Source organism: Thamnophis sirtalis, unplaced genomic scaffold, assembly GCF_051295495.1.
Source record: "Thamnophis sirtalis isolate CommonGarterSnake01/CBP01778 unplaced genomic scaffold, rThaSir2_p1.2 scaffold_6, whole genome shotgun sequence".
NCBI lineage: Eukaryota > Metazoa > Chordata > Lepidosauria > Squamata > Natricidae > Thamnophis > Thamnophis sirtalis.
Genome location: NW_028261386.1, coordinates 6230952 through 6244541, shown reverse-complemented (window position 1 = coordinate 6244541; position 13590 = coordinate 6230952). Strand labels below are relative to the sequence as shown.

The 13590-nt window shown below is 43.6% G+C and overlaps 1 protein-coding gene across 11 annotated transcripts in view; it reads left to right on the top strand.

Annotated features, from left to right (window-relative positions):
- The window catches only part of MSI2 (musashi RNA binding protein 2), a 655460-nt gene that overhangs the window by 231398 nt on the left and 410472 nt on the right, over positions 1 to 13590 (top strand). The gene's annotated exons all lie outside the window — the stretch shown is intronic.

Here is a 13590-nt window from a genome sequence, read left to right as displayed (position 1 = left end):
GGAGAGGAAAGTGACCAGAGAGGCTGTATGGCCAAAAAGGATTATTTGCACAGCTGTGGGAGTGAAAGGCCATATGCTGAATAGCTGCTGATTGGAAGGGCTTTGTCTGGAAACCTGCTGTCTCCTCATTATGGGTCGTCTGCATATTGTAACTCAGTGGTACAAGGAATAAAAACCTGTGCCATCTTCTAGAAAAGGGATCAGGAATGGAGGGGAGGGGGGAAAGCAGCTTTGAAGACTTATCCAATACACTGATAGTTATTTCTTTTTAATTTTTTTTAACCTCGCTTTTATTTTATTTTTTTATAAATGACTCAAGATGGTGGATGTACCTCTTCTTCCTCCTATTTTCCTCATAACAACAACAACAACAACCCTGTGAGGTGGGTTGGGCAGAGAAAAGGGGACTGGCTCAAAGTCACCCAGCTGGTTTTCATGGCTGAGTGGAACTAGAACTCTTCTGCTGGTAATCAGCCCAAAATCACCCAACTGGCTTTCATGCTTAAAATGGGACTAGAATTCCCTGTCTCCTGGATTCTAGCCTGGTGCCTTAACCACTTCACTAAATCCAATGGTAATGCTAAAGATAGCTAAAATTGTATTCAGCTCTAGTTCCCATCGATTATTCTGTTCTGGCCTAGGCTTCTCCAGCAGCACGAAGCCGAGTCCTCGTCCCGATAAACCCCTTTTATTTAATTGACAGTGAATTCCTCTCCAGCAAAGTCTTTCCTCTCCCACCGTCTTTCAAGCTAGTTCACAATTCCCAACTTTTATCAGGCTTGGAGAATGGCCAGGCCCATATCTTTCAGACGCTGCAATACTTGGCAAGAATGCAGGAATTAACTAAGTGTCTCCTGCAAACTCCACTCCCCTTTCGCTCCTTTTATTTCCTCTGGGAGGGGCCATTCACCGTCCACCCGTGGCCTTACTCTCCAGTCAACCCTTGTTCCTTAGCTGTTCCCTTCGTCCGGCAACTCTGCGCATGTGCACACTGGGAACAGGCTCCAGCTGTTCATCTGCCTCACTGATGTCTGACTCTGAAGGCAGCTGATAACTGTCAGATGGCCCTGGCCCCATCTGTGCTTCTGACACAGAGCCCTCATCAGAGCCTTCCCCAGACTCCAGGACTGGCTCATGTTCCTTCCCAACCTCCTCATAGTCCGAACCTGCTGCCAGCTCCGCTGGTGGACCACAACATATTCTAGGATTGAAAGGGTATCTTTTCTACCAGGAAATTATGAAGAATATACTAAAGGAGCAAGATTGACACTAATAGAAATATGACCAAGATAAGGTTATTAATTTTAAAATGCTTAACTATCCAAGTCCAGATGAACTGCACACAAGGATAGTGAAATAAATTCCTCGTGATCTGGCTGAAGCTATATGTATTATTTCTGGAAGATCCTGGAGACGTACCAGATGATTAGAGGAAGGCAAATGTTCCTATCTTAGGAAAGAGGAAATAGTAAGTTCCAAGAACTATAAATTAATCTGTCTGATACTAAGACCTAGACGTGTTCTAAAGCAAGTCGTAAATCATAAACAGTAATTATTGGAGATCAGGAAAGATTTATTAGGAATAACTCTCATCAGGTTAACTTATGTTTTATCAGAAAATGTATTTAATAGACTATGGGAATTCAGTGGGTGTAATAGATCTTGATTACAGCAAAACATTTTGCAGAAGATTACATAGGATTCTGTATTAATGACCTGGATAAAGAGATGGGAGGAATGCTTGTGTAGAGGACACAAAATTGATCCAAGAAGACAGAAATAAAATTCTAAACAATCTTGATGGATTTAAAAAAAAAACATGCTGAAACCAAGGATGAAATTTTAAGGGAGATGTGCAAAGAAAATAAAATGGAAATGGACCAAAGACATGGATAGTTGGCTTGGTAATAGTAATTGGAATACATGGCAATATGTATGAATCAGCAGTGTGATGTGGCTACAAAATGAAAATCTGGTTTGGGGCTGCCTCAGGAGGCACATAATTTTGAAATGATTAGAAGAAATAGTGTCCTGCTCACTGAATCAAGGAAACAAAAACAAACACTCAAAACGAACAAAACAAAAAATGAAATACCCTTATTAGTCAGTTTAAAGATGAAAATAGGAAAAACATCAAAGTTTTCTAACCTTACTTTGCTTTAATTCTGTTGCAAACAATAGAGTATACAGGTAGTGCCCGACTTATGACCACCAATTGAGCCCAAACTTTCTGTTGATGTACCTGTGAAGTGAGTTTGGCGCCATTTTACAATCTTTCTGGGACGTGGTAGCTCAGTGGCTAAGACGCTGAGCTTGTTGATCAGAAAGATTGGCAGTTCGGCAGTTTGAATCCCTAACGCCGCATAACAGAGTGAACTCCAGTTACTTGTCCCAGCTTCTGCCAACCTAGCAGTTTGAAAGCATGTAAAAATGCAAGTAGAAAAATAGGAATCACATTTGGTGGGAAAGTAACAGTGTTCCGTGCTCCTTCGGCGATGAGTTATGCTGGCCACATGACCACAGATTCGTCTTTGGACAGCGCTAGCTCTTTGGCTTTGAAACCGAGATGAGAACTGCCCCCTAGAGCCAGGAACAACTAGCACATATGTTCAAGGGCAACCTTTACCTTTACTTACAACTTTTCTTACCACAGTTAAGTGAATCACTGCAGTGTTAAATTAGTAACACAGTTGTTAAGTGGCACAGTGGTTAGAATGCAGTATTGCAGCCTATTTCTGCTGACTGCCAAGGTTGCCTGCAGTTTGGCAGTTCGATTCTCACCAGCTCAAGGTTGACTTAGCTTTCCATGTTTCCGAGCTTGGTAAAACGAGGACCCAGATTGTTGGGGGCCATATGCTGAACTCTGTAAAACCATTTAGAGAGCACTGTGAAGCAGTATATAAGTGCTATTGCTATTGCTAAGTGACTCTGGTTTCCTCATTGACTTAGCTTCTCAGAAGGTCACAAAAGGGGATCACATGACCCCGGGACACTGTAATTGTTATAAACATGAACCAGTTGCTAAGCATCTAAATTTTGATCATGTAACCATGGGGATGCTCCTGCAGTCCTAAGTGAGAAAATGATCATAAGTACTTTTTTCAGTGTCGTTGTAACTTTGAATAGTCACTAAACGAACTGTTGTAAGTCGAGGACTACCTGTGTGTCCACTTTGATGATTATGTAGCATTCAGTTGGCACTGATTCTTAGTTACCGTACTTTTTGGAGTATAAGACGCACCTTCTCCCCCCCCCCCCCAAAAAGAGGGGGAAAATCTGGGTGCATCTTATACACTGAATACAGAATTTTTGGCCTATCGAAACCCTGCCCTCTTTGCAAAAATGGATGTGCAGAGGGTTTCGGAGGCTTGAAAAGTTCTCCTAGGGGCTGGGGAGGGCAAAAATGAGCAAAAAATGGGCGGTTTTTTATTGTCCCCCCCCCAATCCCCAGGAGCACTCTACAAGCCCCCCAAAGCCCCTGCATGCCCCCCCGTTTTTTTTTTGCAAAAAACAAAAAACGAGGTGTGCAGAGGGTTTGGGAGGCATGCAGAGTACAAAAACATTTTTTTAAATTTACCTCTTCAAAATCATGATGCGTCTTATACTCTGGTGCGTCTTATAGTCCAAAAAATATGGTCCCAAATGGATAAATTTTCTTCAGAAGGATCCGTGGCTAACCTGGTCTTTCAGCTCTTCCTGACAAGCCTTTGCTCTTCTCTTCTTCCCTTCCATCTTTCCCAGCATCAGAACCTTCTCTTGAGAACTGGATTTTCACATAATGTGAAGTAGGATTATTTGAGTCTGGTCATTTGTGCCTTGAGGGAGAACTCTGAGTTGATTTGTTCGATGATCCATTGGCTTATTTTCTTGGCTGTCCACAGTATTCTCAGCAGTGGTGGGATTCACTTAGTTCGCCACTATGAGCGCTGGTGTGCAGTTTGCCGCTACCAGTTTGGGCAGACCAGTCTGAACCGGCTGAATACCACCTCTGATTCTCAGGGTGTCTTCTCAAAACCAAAGTTCGAAAAGGATCTATATTTTTCCTATCCTGCTTCTCCAAAGTCCAACCTTTGCTTCCAAAGAGGGTCACGGGGAATACCGCTTGTCTGCAAGATTCTAAATTTTTTAAAAATATACACGGCATCTCACTGTCTTTTCCAAAGCTCTTTGTTGCTTAGGATTTACTAAGCAAGTAATTGTGCAAGAAATCCATTAGAGAAGAGGAAACCCTCTTCTGAAATCAATGTGAAGGGACAAAATGTCCTGATTAAGAAGGTCAAGCTCTTAAATAGATCCGGGGCAACTGGGCCCCAGGTTGGTCTTGAGGCTTGATTTGATTGGCATTTTATTGCTTCGCCTCAAGGAGGAGAATGTATTGTGATATCTTTCCTCTAATATTTTAGGAGGGTTTTTCATATCTATAGGAATTACATATGTGCTTGCTGTAAAATCAAACTAATTGACTTGGGAGTTCCCACTCAAGGCACAAATGGCCAGGCACAAATTATCCCACTTTAGACACATTTTGTGAAGACCTAGCTCCCATGAGAAGTCCATAAGTCTGGAAAAGGTGGCAGATTAGAAAAACAAGAGGACAACCAGCAACCAGCAAAGCTGGCTGAGAAATTCTGGGAATTGAAGTCCACAAGTCTTAAAGTTGCCAAGATTTTTTTTATAGTATTTTTTTTTTAATAGTATTTTATTGTCACTTATAGGCCGCCCTTTTCCCTGAGGGGACTCAGGGCGGCTTACAACTCATGGGAAGGGGGTGCAAGACAAAACGTAAAATAATATGTGAATACAAATAATAATAGCAATAAAACACAACATTCATTCAACATTCGGGTGGGGTGTGTGCAAATCTTATCCCCAGGCCTGACGGGATAGCCAGATCTTAAGGGCTGTGCGGAAGCTCTGGACTGTGGTGAGGGTGCGAATCTCTACGGGGAGATCGTTCCAAAGGGTCGGAGCTGCTACTGAGAAGGCTCTCCTCCGCGTAGTCGCCAGTCGGCACTGACTGGCGGATGGAACTCGGAGGAGGCCCACTCTGTGCGATCTGATGGGATGGAGGGAGGTAATCGGCAGAAGGCAGTCTCTCAAGATTGGAGGCCCCTGGTTTAGATGATGGCCCTACAGAGAGGACTGCCATATTTTTTGGAGTATAGAGGGTGAAAATCTGGGTACGTCTTATACAGCATTTTTTGCCTCCCCAAACCCCGCCCCCTTTGCAAAAATGGCCGTGCATAACCTTTAGGAGGGTTCCAGAGTGCTCCTGGGGGCTGGCGAGGGCAGAAATGAGCGAAAAAATGGGCCATTTTTTGCTCATTTGTGGCTCCTGCAGCCCCCAGGAGCACTCTGGAACCCCCCTAAAGGATATATGTGCCCTTTTTTTTTTTGACAAAAAACAGGCCTATTTGAAAGGTCTGCAGAGTGCAAAAACCTTTTTTTAAAAAATTGCCCCTTCAAAATCTTGGTGTGTCTTATACTCCGGTGCATCTTATACTCCGAAAAATATGGTAAATTTGACAAAACCTTTGCTTTTTTCTAGTACTTAGCGCAACGGTTTCTCCTTCCCTGTTTTTCCTCTAATAGCCTTGAGAGAGCTATTTTCCCCTCACCAACGTTGAGTTGGCACTGTAGGACGGAAGGTTGAAGTGGCTGCTTTTGATGCAGGTCAATTTCAGAACAAACCCAGCTATTTATAACGTTGGCTGGGTGCCCCGGAGTTGTTCTGTTGAATGAATGGCCTGGCCTGCAGACATTTGCATTGTATGCTCTCCACTGCTTATACCCAGAGATGCTATGGAGAAGGTGGTGAAAATATGCAAGGTGGATTCATTTTGGAGGTAGACATCACCCCTGGCTTTCGGGTCAAGAGATTCTGGAGCCTCGGTGGCGCAATGGTTAGAGTGCAGTACTGCAGGCTACTTCTGCTGGCTGCTGGCTGCCTGCAATTTGGCAGTTCAAATCCCACCAGGCTCAAGGTTGATGCAGCCTTCCATCCTTCAGAGGTGGGTAAAATGAGGACCCAGATTGTGGGGAGCCATCGTGACCCGACAAATGCGCGCACGACAAAAGTGTGCCGTTAAAACTGCGGCAAGAAAACCGCGACGTCATAAATGCGTCCACAAAACCGCCCACAAAACCGCGCCCACAAAACCGCGATTTATGTTAAGGTAAGGGTTAGGTTTAGGGTTAGATTCAGGGTTAGGTTTAGGGTTAGCGTTAGGGTTAGGGTTACAGTTAGGTTTAGGGTTAGATTTAGGGTTGGGGTTAGGGTTAGGGTTATTAGGTTGTTATTAGTTGTTTGTTGAAGGTGCGCTTTTGTCGGCGCCCTGTTGTTGGCGTGATTTCCACCTCGCGGTTTCCTCGCCACGGTTTTGTCGGCACGCTTTTGTCAAGCGCGCATTCGTTGGTGAACCAGGGGCCATAGCCTGACTGTAAGCCACTTAGAGAGGGTTGTTAAAGCACCGTGCAGCAGTATATAAGTCTAAGTGCTATTGCTATTCTGTCCGACACGGACTTGCCTTAGACCGGCGTGGAAGAAACCTCTTGGTTCTTGTTCCCATTGTGTCCTATTTCCCACTCATCCCTCCATCCTTGCATCCTGTCATCTTACTGAGCATGATGCTGAAGTGCCCAGCCCGTGCGTGGGTGGCCTTCTTGCTCTGTTGCTGTCAGCTAAAAAAAGGTGTAATATAAACACTTGTCTAATTGCCACATGAGTCTTCCAATTTAAAGACAGAAGGTAACATCAGAGCCCTGGTTGTTTTGCTGGCAATTAAACAACAGCAGAAAGGAGGTGAAAAGGCAAGGGGAAGCAAATCTTATGCAAAACAGGCACACCAGCAAATTAATGTATGCAGAAGTTTGTTTTTTAATGAGTAGCTTTGTCATCTTGGTCTTCTGATTTTTTTCCTCCCTCCTTTCCTGTGGCACTCTCGTGTTTCCTGTGCTTGGTCTAAGAAATGTCTTGATCAAACCAAAGAATCATCTTATTAGGTTTCACCCTGCCAGGTTAGACTGGAACCAATTAAAACACGCAACCAAAAATCCAGGAGCTTCTGGCAAATAATTTCATTGTAGAGAAGAAATCATAATGAAAGCATCCCAGCAGCTGTTGGCTATCAGATGAGATCAAACTTCTTCTACCTATTCCTCCCCACTAAGGAGAAACAGGACAAATAGAAATCAGAATTCCTGTTTTAAAAAGAAGACAGATAGTCCTTGTCTTACCACTGGTTGCTTAGCAACCATTCAGTTACAGCCTGCCTTAAAAAGGGCACTTATGACCCAAGTCTCCTTCACCTGGGAGACTTATGTGTCCACACTTTGGAGCTCAGCAACAGAGCATTTGCCGCATCCCGTGGTCCAAAACCTTGTTTTACAACGGTTCTGCCAAAAACTGGTGTTTCCTTCAATTTTTCAGCAAAGTGTTATAACTGTAATGGTCAGGCTGCATTTTGGTTGTAATTTGAGGACTACCTGAAACTGTCTCTTGCCTGGATAATGGTTAGATCTGATAATCCATTCAGAGGAAACTCTGACCAGGTAGAATGGAATGGAGTGGAGTAGAATAGGAATAGGAATGGAATTAGAATTAGAATTAGAATTAGAATTAGAATTAGAATTAGAATTAGAATTAGAATTAGAATTAGAATTAGAATTAGAATTAGAAATGAATGGAATGGAATGGAATAAGAAATAGAAATAAATAGAAATAGAAATGAAATGAAATAATGAAATGAATGGAATGGAATGATGAAATGGAATGGAAAGGAAAGGAAAGGAATGGAATAAGCATTAGAATTAGAAATGAATAGAATAGAATAGAATTCTTTATTGGCCAAGTGTGAGTGGACACACAAGCAATTTGTCTTTGGTGCAGATGCTCTAAGTGTATATAAGAGAATAAAATATATTCATCAAGAATAAAAAGATACAACACTTAGTGATAGTCATAGGTTACTAATAAGCTATCAAATCGTACTAGGAAACAAATATAAAACAATATAAATTGAAAGATACAAGCAACATGGTTATAGTCATAAGTGGTGAGAAGTACTTCTCATGATTCTGACTCATCTCTCTGACCACAACATGGTCAACAACGTTCTCTTACGAAGTCCACAAGCAGGGCTTTAGCATGGTAGGAGATAATGTGGTCATTATTGTTTTTTTGGATTTAATTTTGATGTGATTTATGAAAATAAATAGCCATGGAAAACAGAGTTAGAGGAGAATGTACAACACTTCTGGAGGACATCCAACTTAAAGTCATTTCCTTACAAGCAACTTATGGAATCACCCGACCATCGTTTTAACAATAATTAGAACAGTGCTTATATCTGAGCTGGGGTGGCGCAGTGGTTAAATGCAGCACTGCAGGCTACTGCTAGATCAGCAGTTCAGCGGTTCAAATCTCACCGGCTCAGGGTTGACTCAGCCTTCCATCCTTCCGAGGTGGGTAAAATGAGGACCCAGATTGTTGGGGGCAATATGCTGACTCTTTGTAAACCGCTTAGAGAGGGCTGAAAGCCCTATGAAGCGGTATATAAGTCTACTGCTATCACTTCAGTGAGGGCCATACAGTGAAGGCACAATAAGTCACTGGCGAAGAAATGAGTGGAAGGGTGTCCTGTCTTCCATCTTATGCAGCCTAGAATGAAATCGCCAATGGACATGCATTTTCAATTTGCCAAGCAAGAAATACAGCACTTGCTCAGGAATCTTTTGAGTTATGGATGAGGTCAACTGGTCCCTGAATTCTCACTTTAAAATGTTCATTGTGATCAGTTGGATCAGATGAAGATTTACAAAGCCCTCTTACTCTTTCTCTAGCATTTTTTAAAAATTATTCTGGATCTTCTGTCTAAGACTTGGAGCAACACACACAGACCAGTGACAAAATAAGTGTTTCGCCATTGGTTTATAGTCTAAATGGCGCAGCACAAAAAAGGGGATTGATTGGAAGGGTAGAAGAAGAAGAAAACCACTAAGTGACTGTCACAAAGTTCTTACAATGAACGATCCGTTGGATAATAGAATAAAAAGTCCTCCTAGTTGTAAAGTTGTCCCCGTGATTGCTGAATGGAATTTATGGATGACTTGTAGTGTCATCAGGGGACATGGTGGCTCAGTGGCTAAGGCGATGAGCTTGTAGATCAGAAAGGTCGGCAGTTTGGCAGTTCGAATCCCTAGTGCCGCATAACATAGTGAGCTCCCATTACTTAGAGCCGAGGTGGCGCAGTGGTTAAATGCAGCACTGCAGGCTACTTCAGCTGACTGCAGTTCTGCAGTTCGGCTGTTCAAATCTCACCGGCTCAAGGTTGACTCAGCCTTCCATCCTTCCGAGGTGGGTAAAATGAGGACCCGGATTGTTGTTGGGGGCAATATGCTGACTCTGTAAACCGCTTAGAGAGGGCTGAAAGCCCTATGAAGCGGTATAGAAGTGTAACTGCTATTGCTATTGCTACTTGTCCCAGCTTCTGCCAACCTAACAGTTTGAAATCATGTAAAAATGCAAGTAGAAAAATAGGAACAGCCTTTGGTGGGAAGGTAACAATGTTCCATGCATCTTCGGCATTTAGTCATGTCGGTCACATGACCACAGAGACATCTTTGGACAGTGCTGGCTCTTTGGTTTTGAAATGTAGATGAGCACCGCCCTCTAGATTCGGGAACGACTAGCACATATGTGCGAAGGGAACCTTTACCTTTTTGTAGTGACACCAAAGATAAAATGAGCCAGTATGCCCACTCTGTAAACCACTTAAAGAGGGCTGTAAAGCACCATGAAGCAGTTATATAGGTCTATGCGCTATTGATATTGCTGTTTTGGCTGGAAACCAACATATACATTTACTTTTGTGAATAGTGTGGCTGGGTGAGAAAACAGGGGGATCTGCTGTGAATCGTAAAGAGACTATATGATGACACGAAGCATATGGATGTGAAAATTGGAAGTGTCAAAGACCAAAGTAGTTGCATGTAGCAGGCAACATGGAATGAACAAATTGCAAGTTATACAGACCCGATTAAAAATAAGCTCGCAAAAGTGGGTTTCTTTGGCAACAATATGGAAGGTGCCTAAGGAATATTTCTGGATCCATCAGATAGTCCAACTCTGCATCTATTGGTCCCTTCCAACTCTGTTGGAATCCTGTTTTTTGGAGCATGTCATCTTCATAGATGATTCTTCCTTGCAAATGTTGCAGCATCAGTCAGGCCTGTTGTCATAAGAAAGACAAAGAGATGATGGGCAAAGGATGAGCCGAGGTGGCACAGTGGTTAGGGTGTAGTACTGCAGGCCATTTCAGCTGACGGTTATCTGCAGTTCAGCGGTTCTAATCTCACCGGCTCATGGTTGACTCAGCCTTCCATCCTTCTGAGGTGGGTAAAATGAGGACCCAGATTGTTGTTGGGGCCAATATGCTGACTCTGTAAACCGCTTAGAGAGGGCTGAAAGCCCTATGAAGCGGTATATAAGTCTAACTGCTATTGCTATTGCTATTGCTAAATTCCCCAATGGTAAAGGTTCCCCTCGCACTTATGTGCTAGTTGTTCCAGACTCTAAGGGGCGGTGCTCATCTCCGTTTCAAAGCCAAAGAGCCAGCGCTGTCCTAAGACGTCTCTGTGGTCATGTGGCTAGCATGGCTAAACCAAAGGTGTTTCCTATTTTTCTACTTGTATTTTTACGTTCTTTCAAACTGCTAGGTTGGCAGAAGCTAGGACAAGTAATGGGAGCTCACTCCGTTACGTGGCGCTAGGGACTCGAACCACCGAACTGCCAAGCTTTGTGATCGACAAGCTCAGCATCTTAGCCACTGAGCCACCTACCAAAATTCCCCAAAAGCAGATCATAAAAATGAAAACAGTTGACATTTCCAGTTGCTAAACAGGTCCAGTCTTGGTTTTTTTTTTGAAAAAATCAGACCAATTTAGCTTGGTGGTACCCCTGTGGAACTGTTGATGCAATTCTTATTTTTTTGGCATCATCGGAAGGTACAAATGAGGTTTTACTGTCTAACGCCCCGTGGGCCCCGCTGAAGGTTCTTGGTAGAGGGATATGATAAATAGCGGAGGTTACTGATGGGATTACAGCTGTCCTTTATCTTAATTTTGCATGTTTGTTCTTCTTAGAAGAAAGCCGTGCCAATAAGATTATGACATGAGTCAAAGACATAATTTCCCCCGCTTGCTTTACAAGAGGAACGTTACATGAGGGATATCATTTGATCCGTGCTGTCAAACTACGGGGGGAAACAACTCGCGCTTTGAATTTTCTATTGCGCATATTCGAAGATAATGGAGAAAGTAATTGGAGGATTGGAGGATTCGGGATTTTTTTTAAAAGCCACCTTCCTTGCTCACGGAGACTTTAGGCAGGCAAGACCTGGACCCTACAGATATTTTTAATTTTTTTTTAAAAAAAAAATTAATTCAAGAGTGAAAATGTTTATAACAGTTGATCCGTTTGCTCCTCTTCCTGGCAAACCTCTGTTTCTGGTCGAGATGCCTGCCAGCATTATGTTTAATTGAAAGGACTCAACTTAATTAAACTATAAAAAAAGCACTCTGCGGAGAAGTTTTGCAAAGGGACATGAAGCCAGACAGCTTTATTTCACATAATGTTTAGCACGCGCAGGGGGAGCCCATTGCCTTCCTCCTCCCCAGAAGAGATGTAATTTCACATTACGGAAACAATAACGGGCGGGGCGAATTGTTGGTTGCTTGAGTTGGGAGTTGAGATTGCCTTCCCAACCCCGTTGATATATAAATGTATGGGGTGAAGTGCCCTAATTTTCAGTTTTCTGAGTCCTTTGTCATTTTGCATCACCACCTTCTTGCTCTCCGCACACTTTAATTTTTGGAGGGGCATTCAATCAGTTACTCTTTTAAGTGAGCTTAATTGTGTAAAGATTATAATGCATAAGAGAGCCGCCTGTAATTAGAATGGGGGTGGTGCCATTAGACAGTGTTTTTAGTGGAGAAAATTATAGTCTTCATAAGCGGAGCAGAGAGTGGAAGCTGCATATATTAACAAGGCAACAAGTGTCATGTTATCCAAGTGTAGGATTGACTGTGTTCACTCCACTTTCCTTCTCCTTTGTTGCTTTGCGGTTGGGCTCGAGCTCAGGGGTGGGTTTCAACCGGTCCGCGCGGACCGGTTGGTCGGTGAACCCGGAAGTAAGTAACTTCCGGGAATGCTGAAGGGCCCATCCGCCCGCCCTCGCTCCTTACCGGTCTTTAAAGGCTTCTGCACTTCCAAGCAGGCGCATGGCACATACAGCCCCTGCACGATTCTCCTGCGTTGGAGCATCGCGCAGGCGGCAAGACGCATGCATGAACTGCACACGTGCACGAGGACGCCGCAGGCCCCATACCAACCATACTTGAGAGACCGTCTCCTGCCGATTACCTCCTGGCGACCTATTAGATTGCACAGATTAGGCCTCCTCCGAGTTCCATCCGCCAGTCAGTGTCGACTGGCAACTACCCGGAGGAGAGCCTTTTCAGTAGTAGCTCCGACCCTTTGGAACGACCCTCACCACCATCCAGACCTTCCGCACAGCCCTCAAGACCTGGCTATCCCGTCAGGCCTGGGGATAAAGATCGTAATCCGTCCCCACCCGAATGATGAATGTTGTGTACTATTTTTACTTATGTATTGTTTTATGTCTTATTGTCTTGTACTCCCCTCCCTATATATTGTAAGCTGCCCTGAGTCCCCTCAGGGAAAAGGGCGGCCTATAAATAATAAAACCATAAAACCATAAACCATACCGGTTGGAACGGGATTAGCAACCTACCACTGCTTGAGCTGTACTTAAAATATACAGGGAAGAGCCTCCAGTTGGCCCACAGGCTTCAGCAAAAGAACTAGTGGGCTTCACAGAACAAAAATTTTCCCTTTCTCAGCTTGAAAAGGCCCTCTGCATTCATGTATAGGTACACCATCATTCCCCCTCCCTCTAATTTAGGGAATTCAGGTGTACTTTGACTTCCCCAGTTCTGTCAGTTGGACTGTTCCCTGATATTTCAACAACCGACGACCCGCTGCTTTTAGTTTAGGAACAAAGTTTCTTCAAAAACTCGAAAAGCTTCAGCGGTTCCACTGCACAACTTCAGGAGCTGTTTTAGAAACGACACGGGGGATCATCACGATATTGGAGAATGCCTCCTCCACCCCCTAAAAAAGTGAATAAAGCAGAAAATTCTGGGGATGTTAGTAGACACGTCTCCCCCACCCCCCGCTTTCGTCTGCAGAATTATACAGTGTCTGGAGAAGAATATTGCATTTTTCTGGCCAAGAATGTCTTTTTTCCTGTTAGCATTCCATGCCCACTGAGCATACTCAGCGATCACTGATTCCACCAACCACCCCCAGTATTCCCACCCATGTTTCTAAAGATGGTTTTTACTGTAAAATCTGGGAGTTTTGCTGAATTGGCTTGAGTTTGCTCTTTTGATGGATGGATGATTGGATGGATGATGGATGGAGTGCCATCAAGTTTCTCTGGATTTTGTCAGAGGACGGGCTGCCTGCAAATTACAATACAATACAATACAATAGCAGAATTGGAAGGG